We start from the raw sequence: 10,000 nt of genomic DNA on the forward strand, positions 1-10,000 counted from the left end.
TCTTCCGAAAGTAGCACGTATCTCTACGAAGCCACCATTCGCCCATATACGAAATGCAGTTGCCACATCTAGACTGTGTCATCTAATACAAATCTTTCTCTCTCCAAGACAAGATCTAAAACAGGTTTTAAATTTAATGTCCTACACTATCAACCTTGTTTCTACCCCTGTTCTATCGCCTTAATGTAGCATAGCTGTGTCTGTTTTACAAGTACTCTAACGGAATGTGGTTAGACGAACCTATAGCATATGTGCCCAATTGACAAAGCCATTCCGGAATAACTCCACAAGCAGTAAATATCATACGGTACTTGCCGACAAAGCTTTCTACTTTACGTTTCTTCCGTCGGAGTATTAGACTTGAAAAGTTTCTCACGATGCTCTGACTATATTTACATATATAAATGTAATTGTAATCTGAGGAGACTTCGCGCTGCTCAACCATCTATATAATGTTTCTATTAAAATAGTAGCCCGTTACGTCAAAGTGGAAATATGCATTGGGGGAGAGTGAGAATATAAAATACGGATAATATCATGAGAAGAAAGAAGATGTACGGAATAATTGTCCCAGTAAAAAAACTTAAGAAAAACTGATAAAATTAGGTGAGAAAAGTAAATGATATATATAGCGATGAAAATTAAATTACATATATAGTGATGAAAATTTAATTACATATATAGTGATGCAAATTAAACGACATATATAGTGATGAAAAGTAAATGACATATATAGTGATGAAAATTAAATGATATATATAGTGATGAAAAGTAAATGATATATATAGTGATGAAAAGTAAATAACATATATAGCGATGAAAATTAAATGATATATATAGTGATGAAAGTAAATGATATATATAGTGATGAAAAGTAAATGACATATATAGTGATGAAAAGTAAATGACATATATAGTGATGAAAAGTAAATGATATATATAGTGATGAAAGTAAATGACATATATAGTGATGAAAAGTAAATGGCATATATAGTGATGAAAAGTAAATTATATATATAGTGATGAAAGTAAATGATATATATAGTGATGAAAAGTAAATGACATATATAGTGATGAAAAGTAAATGACATATATAGTGATGAAAAGTAAATGATATATATAGTGATGAAAAGTAAATGACATATATAGTGATGAAAAGTAAATGATATATATAGTGATGAAAAGTAAATGATATATATAGTGATGAAAGTAAATGATATATATAGTGATGAAAAGTAAATGACATATATAGTGATGAAAAGTAAATGACATATATAGTGATGAAAAGTAAATGATATATATAGTGATGAAAAGTAAATGACATATATAGTGATGAAAAGTAAATGATATATATAGTGATGAAAGTAAATGATATATATAGTGATGAAAAGTAAATGACATATATAGTGATGAAAAGTAAACGATATATATAGTGATGCAAGTAAATGATATATATAGTGATGAAAAGTAAATGACATATATAGTGATGAACAGTAAATGACATATATAGTGATGAAAATTAAATGATATATATAGTGATGAAAGTAAATGATATATATAGTGATGAAAAGTAAATGACATATATAGTGATGAAAAGTAAATGATATATATAGTGATGAAAAGTAAATGACATATATAGTGATGAAAAGTAAATGATATATATAGTGATGAAAAGTATATGATATATATAGTGATGAAAATTAAATGACATATATAGTGATTAAAATTAAATGATATATATAGTGATGAAAGTAAATGATATATATAGTGATGAAAGTAAATGACATATATAGTGATGAAAATTAAACGACATATATAGTGATGAAAAGTAGATGACATATATAGTGATGAAAAGTAAATGATATATATAGTGATGAAATTAAATTATATATATAGTGATGAAAATTAAATTACATATATAGTGATTAAAATTAAATGACATATATAGTGATGAAAAGTAAATGATATATATATAGTGATGAAAAGTAAATGATATATATAGTGATGAAAAGTAAATGACATATATAGTGATGAAAAGTAAATGACATATATAGTGATGAAAATAAATGATATATATAGTGATGAAATTAAATTATATATATAGTGATGAAAATTAAATTACATATATAGTGATTAAAATTAAACGACATATATAGTGATGAAAAGTAAATGATATATATAGTGATGAAAAGTAAATGATATATATAGTGATGAAAAGTAAATGACATATATAGTGATGAAAATTAAATGATATATATAGTGATGAAAAGTAAATGATATATATAGTGATGAAAAGTAAATGATATATATAGTAATGAATGTAAATGATATATATAGTGATGAAAAGTAAATGACATATATAGTGATGAAAAGTAAATTACATATATAGTGATGAAATTAAATTATATATATAGTGATGAAAATTAAATGATATATATAGTGATGAAAGTAAATGATATATATAGTGATGAAAAGTAAATGACATATATAGTGATGAAAAGTAAATGACATATATAGTGATGAAAAGTAAATGATATATATAGTGATGAAAAGTAAATGACATATATAGTGATGAAAAGTAAATGATATATATATAGTGATGAAAGTAAATGATATATATAGTGATGAAAGTAAATGACATATATAGTGATGAAAATAAAACGACATATATAGTGATGAAAAGTAGATGACATATATAGTGATGAAAAGTAAATGATATATATAGTGATGAAAATTAAATTACATATATAGTGATTAAAATTAAATGACATATATAGTGATGAAAAGTAAATGATGTATATAGTGATGAAAAGTAAATGATATATATAGTGATGAAAAGTAAATGATATATATAGTGATGAATGTAAATGATATATATAGTTATGAAAGTAAATGATATATATAGTGATGAAAAGTAAATGATATATATAGTGATGAAAAGTAAATGACATATATAGTGATTAAAAGTAAATGATATATATAGTGATGAAAAGTAAATGATGTATATAGTGATGAAAAGTAAATGATATATATAGTGATGAAAAGTAAATGACATATATAGTGATGAAAATTAAACGACATATATAGTGATGAAAAGTAAATGATATATATATAGTGATGAAAAGTAAATGATATATATAGTGATGAAAAGTAAATGACATATATAGTGATGAAAAGTAAATGACATATATAGTGATGAAAAGTAAATGACATATATAGTGATGAAAATAAATGATATATATAGTGATGAAATTAAATTATATATATAGTGATGAAAATTAAATTACATATATAGTGATTAAAATTAAACGACATATATAGTGATGAAAAGTAAATGATATATATAGTGATGAAAAGTAAATGATATATATAGTGATGAAAAGTAAATGATATATATAGTGATGAAAAGTAAATGATATATATAGTAATGAATGTAAATGATATATATAGTGATGAAAAGTAAATGACATATATAGTGATGAAAAGTAAATTACATATATAGTAATGAAATTAAATTATATATATAGTGATGAAAAGTAAATGACATAGATAGTGATGAAAATTAAATGATATATATAGTGATGAAAAGTAAATGATATATATAGTGATGAAAAGTAAATGATATATATAGTAATGAATGTAAATGATATATATAGTGATGAAAAGTAAATGACATATATAGTGATGAAAAGTAAATGATATATATAGTAATGAATGTAAATGATATATATAGTGATGAAAGTAAATTATATATATAGTGATGAAAAGTAAATGACATAGTGATGAAAAGTAAATGATATATATAGTGATGAAAAGTAAATGACATATATAGTGATGAAAAGTAAATTACATATATAGTGATGAAATTAAATTATATATATAGTGATGAAAAGTAAATGACATATATAGTGATGAAAAGTAAATGATATATATAGTAATGAATGTAAATGATATATATAGTGATGAAAAGTAAATGACATATATAGTGATGAAAAGTAAATTACATATATAGTGATGAAATTAAATTATATATATAGTGATGAAAATTAAATGACATATATAGTGATGAAAATTAAATGATATATATAGTGATGAAAATTAAAAGATATATATAGTGATGAAAATTAAATGATATATATAGTGATGAAAAGTAAATGATATATATATAGTGATGAAAATTAAATGACACATATAGTGATGAAAAGTAAATGATATATATAGTGATGGAAATTAAATTATATATATATAGTGATGAATAAGCTTGCGAGGGAAAAGGGATAGAAAAAGAAAGAATATACACGTTGTAGTAATTTATGTAATAACAATGAGGGACGGTGCCAGAGAAGGAGACGTCAATAGAGAGTTCCGGCGAGAGGGAAACATTGTAAGACATATTGAATTAGAAAGTAGAGGGTATCGGGTACACTTATAAACACTTCAAACTCTTACCTTATTGAAGTATGGGGGTCAACAGAGATAAATATATATGGATGTATATGATTACAGGGAGTGAAAGAGATGGGTAAAGATAATAGTGGAAAGAAAATACACATGGATTGCAGGTGGTATCAGAGGAAAAGAAGAAATATTCGGAATAAGACAGAGATGGATGTGGATGGAGAAACTAAAGTTAATGAAGAGTTAGGGACGGATGGTATAATAATATCCATCGCTACGCCAGGCAATGATTAATTGTGGGGAATGATGAATAGATATTTCTTGTGTGCAAGTCGCTTAAATGGATAAAAATATACGCCACAGAGGGGAAAAAACAAGTCCACAATGTTGAAGTCTTATCTATGTTGCCAATAATGTGACGATATCTACATAATAATAAAACGCTTTACTGAAAAGAGAAAACAACTAAAACGATTAATTTTAAATCCATTTGATCTTACGGTGAAAATGCACCGAGGAACCAATCGAAGACGGTCAATGTTTACTGGTTGCCAATCTGCAAATGGTGTTTATTCTGAAAGCCGTTCTTGAAATGAGGAGGTTATGCGTATTCATTCGCAAACAACATTTACTTATTTTCAACCTCCCCTTAATCAGTTTCTTAAAGGGGTCTTCGGGTGGTCCCTAGTGCACTTTCACTACTCTTTCTAACTTACTTGCTTATGTAAGGTCAATCCTCTTATATCGTAATCTGCTATGGTTACATTGATATTACATCCTTGCATGTGTGACGTGTTCTATAGTAGGGTTACCCATGGCTTTCATAGCGCATTTTAAACGACGATAGAATATTTTTTTATTGTTAAGATCTACGCTATAATTTTTTTTTTAATATACAAAGAGTGACGTACTAACAAGGAAGTAAGAAATTAACGCTATTAATAGTTCACTTTTTAGCAAGAGATGCATTTAACAAAACGGTTTTTGAATAAAAGATAGAAAACATAAAGAACACTTAGCTTAAGACATACTTAGCTCAGTGTCATTTACGAATTTAAAAAAAATATTTAAGATTTCTTTGTGCTATCTTCATGATCGCAATTTGCAATTATTTAGAAACTTTCTTTTTGAAGGTTGTCAATTTCTCCACTATAAACTTACATTATGATTAAAGTAACAGGTAAATAATAAGCACTCAGAATTAAATACACCTTTTAAAAACCGTACGAAAACGAGTTCAAAACTTTCTCAATTTGTAATTCGAGTATATCAGAAACTAATAGACATATTCGTTCTGATATTGTTTTGATATTAGACGTATGACTTCTTCTATAAAATCCTGTCATGTTAATTTCAACACTGATATTTTTTGCAATTCAATGATTATTGTGGTGAAGACAATGGCAAAGAAAAGGTGTTATTATTTACTGTAAACATAGGAATAACTTTTAAAAATAAAATTAATCACAAAGTTTTACTGCACTTACATTACGTCTTAATAATTCAGCGCTGATATTTGTGACAACATACTCCATTAATGCGTTTCGATATCCCGATTATCAGCGGATTATCTATATCTTGACTAAATACATTTTGTCCCTTTATACAACTACGAGAGGAAGAAGCACGTGCAGGGGTTCATAGGAGAATCGAGCACTACATCCGACAATTCGTCAAAGAAGTGAGAGGTCGAAACGAAAGTATCCTTCACAAACTTAAGATGTTAACTAGTTTGTACTAACGACCCGCGCTCCGCGTAGAGGAGAGATTGGAGATTCAGTGGTGTACCTACCTCGTTTTCATATGTATTATGCTTGTAACTGTCTGGTTCAAGGGAGGAATTATACAAGCTGTCAAGTACAATGACATGCAAAGCGGAACGCATATATTCTCTACGTAGTTGTCTTTGCACAAAAGTACACGAGATAAATTATCGTTCTATGTGATGCAGAGCAAACACTCTATCCACACAGTGCACTCTTGATCAGATTGAAATAAATGTTGTAACAATTATTACTCATTTAATCGATGCTATAACGTATACTATGCTTTTATCATAGCGTGCAGGTGAGAGAATAAATATGGTCATGTTATTTAAAGCTTTCTAGTTTTGTAAGGCTGACTATTTTCTACTTCATTAGATTTTTATTGGTTAACTTTTACTGATTTTTTTTTTAATTTTTCAAACAATGTTCCATCAATCCAATCAACAAGACTAATTCTATATGAACGTCATTTTAAAAAAGTGTTAATATTGTATTTGGTTACATTCTGGACAAAATATTGTTTAACGTAAAATTCATTATGTTTACCTATACAATTTACGATAAAATACAAAATGAAAAACATAAAAGACAAACTGTTGATTTCGTAAAGATAACTTGATCGATGACAGCGAAACGGCTTCCTTTTATTTATTAGCTAAAAAATACTTTTATGCTGCAAGGTATTCTTCCATGTCGTTGGAAGCAGTTAACAATCAGATTCCGCCAAAAAAACGGGGTGATGCCCGGTCGTAAAATACGCATAAATATGGTATTTTAATTTACGCACATTTCGTATTTATTAGTATAGTGCGAATTATTTCGTCTTATATTGTACTAAATTTCATGATTTCAAAAGTAATAGAAATATTATTTAAATGCCATCAACTCTGAATCGAAACCGAAACCAAAACCTTACAAAGCATAGTTTCATGCTTAAAACTATTTCTCCAAGTGAAGCAAATACTGTAGTTGATGTATAATTAATAATGTTCGACCGTGGAAAGGAGTGTGGATTGCCTTAAATACAAGCTGGTTTCCAAGATGATAATGTTGTTGGAGAACTTGCAGGTGAAGGGCGGTCAGATGTTTCCAAGAGTTTGATATCTATGCAGATAAGCCATTAACTTTGCAGGTTAGTAATGAATACCCGTAATTTATAATTAAACAAACGAATTCATGAAAAAATACAAAAGAACAATTTTCCATGTTTTAACTAATATTCATGTTTTTCCTCTTTTCTTCTTGCAGGTAAACATTTTTTTCTACGCAATTAATTGAATCAGATATTGCCATATGGTAGAAAGACATGTGTTATTCAGGTAATGAATTTAAAATCAATTTCACTTTTTATATACACTAGCAAATATATGCTTCCTCTGGTGACATGTTTTGTACGGATAGAGTAATGATGAACCAACGTGCACTACACTGTCCTATCTGCTGATGGAAAATCGCAAAGCATATGCTAGAAAAAATTGGACCCTGAAAGTAAATGTAATTCCTGCGATGATGGTTTTCAGTGGAGAAACGTATATTTCACTGATCTAACTCATCAAACAAACGAAACCTAATTAATTTTAATTGTTTGTATTATTTCTTTCTAGAAATTTGTAATGGTTAATACATGTACACGTTGTTAGACTAATGTAAGATGTAAGTATTAAGCATAGCTTTTGCGAATCGTTGCATTATATATCATTGCCAATTAAATTAAAGGTAATTTACATTTAATTGCAGATATTTTTTAAATGATATATAACAATACAATGCCAAGGTGATAGCTGGAAACGCCATGCATTACGTCTATTAAATAATGATGTTTATAATGTTTCAATGATAGTATAGGAAAAACAGGTAACGTACTTCACTACCTTCCGGTAAATAGAGAAACTAATGTCTGGAAGGATAATATTATTTAAACTGTACAATTACTACATTTACTTGTCCACCATTGGAAAAGGTTATATATGAGAGTATGGTATCATTGAAAGGAAATGACAATATTTTTGTTTTCCTCCATCAGGAACGCAATAATATATTTGATATTGTATTAATAAGCGCATAACATTACGATAATATCAACACATTACTGAATGAATCATTAAAAACACACCTAATTTAAAATAATATAACTAAAAAAATGGGGAAGTATATGATAGTATACTAATAAGTCTATTCGAACAGTATGAGCTGTAAGTAGATCGATATCCAATATATATTAGTAAGAGAGACAGGGTTAAGCAAAATAATTGAAACAGTTGTTTAATTAAATGAAATTTGAGGATGAGATTTCCATACAAGTTTTTGATTTCGCGGCGAACTGTACAGGTCGAATATAAACTAATTCTGTCCATTAACAGGACAGTCTTTAAGCTGAGTGCAGCGCCATTGCATATTCTACCTCTCGGTCTATTTATTATTTCAGTGGTTAGCTTTTTTTGTATGTTTCTGGATTCATGTAATCTACATTTTGATAGGTTACCCCCGAAAAAAGGCTGTGCTCATCTCGTCTCCAGGCATGTCTTTCGAAATTATTTTATCATCAGTTCGCGAAAATCATATACATACTTTAAATGACGTTGCCCCCTCTAATTTAGGTATAGGTGCAAGTCGACATATCATTAAGATGAACCCACTCTTGATTAGAAAAAAGTGCCTGAGCAGCGCCATCGGCATTCCTGGAGTATCTTTCATCGATTACAAATCAACTATTTCGACGAGTTGATCGCGCTGGACTTTAGAGAACAATACAGCGACCCGAAAAAAAAAAAAACGAATTGTCGCATTTACAGAAATCTTTGATACAGCATAGTTCACAAATCCTTACTATTCCCACTATTCTTTTACAGGTTTGAAGAATACATACGCATTTAAAAGCGAATAGTTAAGATAAACATTTAAAATTCATGTGTATGTATACACATTATTTAAGAGTGTTTAATGCAGGACAGAACTGGTATATACTCTGTTGATTATACAAAAATTATTTGTTACATATGTTCATACTGGAACATGTATGTATATATGACATCAATAATGTTTGTATAATAAACAGACATATATATAAACATATATATATGTGTGTGTGTGTGTGTCTGTATGCGTGTGTATGTATGTGTGTGTGTGCGTGTGTGTGTGATTATAATCTGCAGTCTTTATTTAAAGATTTCAAGGGATGATTACAATATTTGCCAATATTCGATGCGTTAGTTATGTGGAAAGGATCTTAGTTTGTTTTTTTAGCAATGAACCGTAGATGTAAGAATTAAAAAAAAAATATGTAATGCGCCTATGATATGCAATGGATGTTCAAATATTATAGTAAAATTGTATGAATTATTTTTTTAAATAGACAGATTTATTTATTTTATTTATGTTTAATTGTATTATCGATGTTACGACTTTGGTGTGAAAAAATTGTTATCCGTTTTCTTTTTTTCGAAGTCACCATTTTCGTAAGAATTCCAAACATATGAACTCTTCAGGAAATGAAAAGCGTTTTGTATTGTTACTTTTATAATCGATGCTATTTACAAAGATTTGTAAGGGTCGTGATTTAAAATAACTGACCTGGAATTAAATTTGAAGCAATATTTTAGATAGTGAATAATTTTTATTTTAATTTCAACAACGAATAAGTGATATTTTTGTTTTCGTTGAATTATATCCGCAATCTTTGTAGCGATTACTTTCTCTCTCTCTCTCTCTCTCTCTCTCTCTATATATATATATATATATATATATATATATATATATATATATTTCTCTCCTCCTCTCTCTTTTCTTTTTCTGTCTGTACTCATGTAATACTCTTTGAACTTGTTTTTAACTTCTTG

At 27.8% G+C, this 10,000-nt stretch overlaps 1 protein-coding gene across 9 annotated transcripts in view; it reads left to right on the forward strand.

Moving 5' to 3' along the window:
• The window catches only part of LOC145263135 (zinc finger CCCH domain-containing protein 10-like), a 714,599-nt gene that overhangs the window by 236,936 nt on the left and 467,663 nt on the right, over nucleotides 1-10,000 (forward strand). For 4 of the 9 annotated variants that reach the window (XM_080120101.1, XM_080120093.1, XM_080120098.1 and 1 more), the window contains one exon: nucleotides 7,413-7,483. The exons of the other annotated variants lie outside the window; for them this stretch is intronic. The gene's annotated coding sequence lies outside the window, so the exon portion shown is untranslated. The remainder of the gene's footprint in view (nucleotides 1-7,412; nucleotides 7,484-10,000) is intronic. 9 annotated transcript variants of the gene reach the window in all.

This window comes from Euprymna scolopes, chromosome 38 (genome assembly GCF_053919585.1).
Source record: "Euprymna scolopes isolate OS-2025 chromosome 38, ASM5391958v1, whole genome shotgun sequence".
Classification (NCBI taxonomy): Eukaryota; Metazoa; Mollusca; class Cephalopoda; order Sepiida; family Sepiolidae; genus Euprymna; species Euprymna scolopes.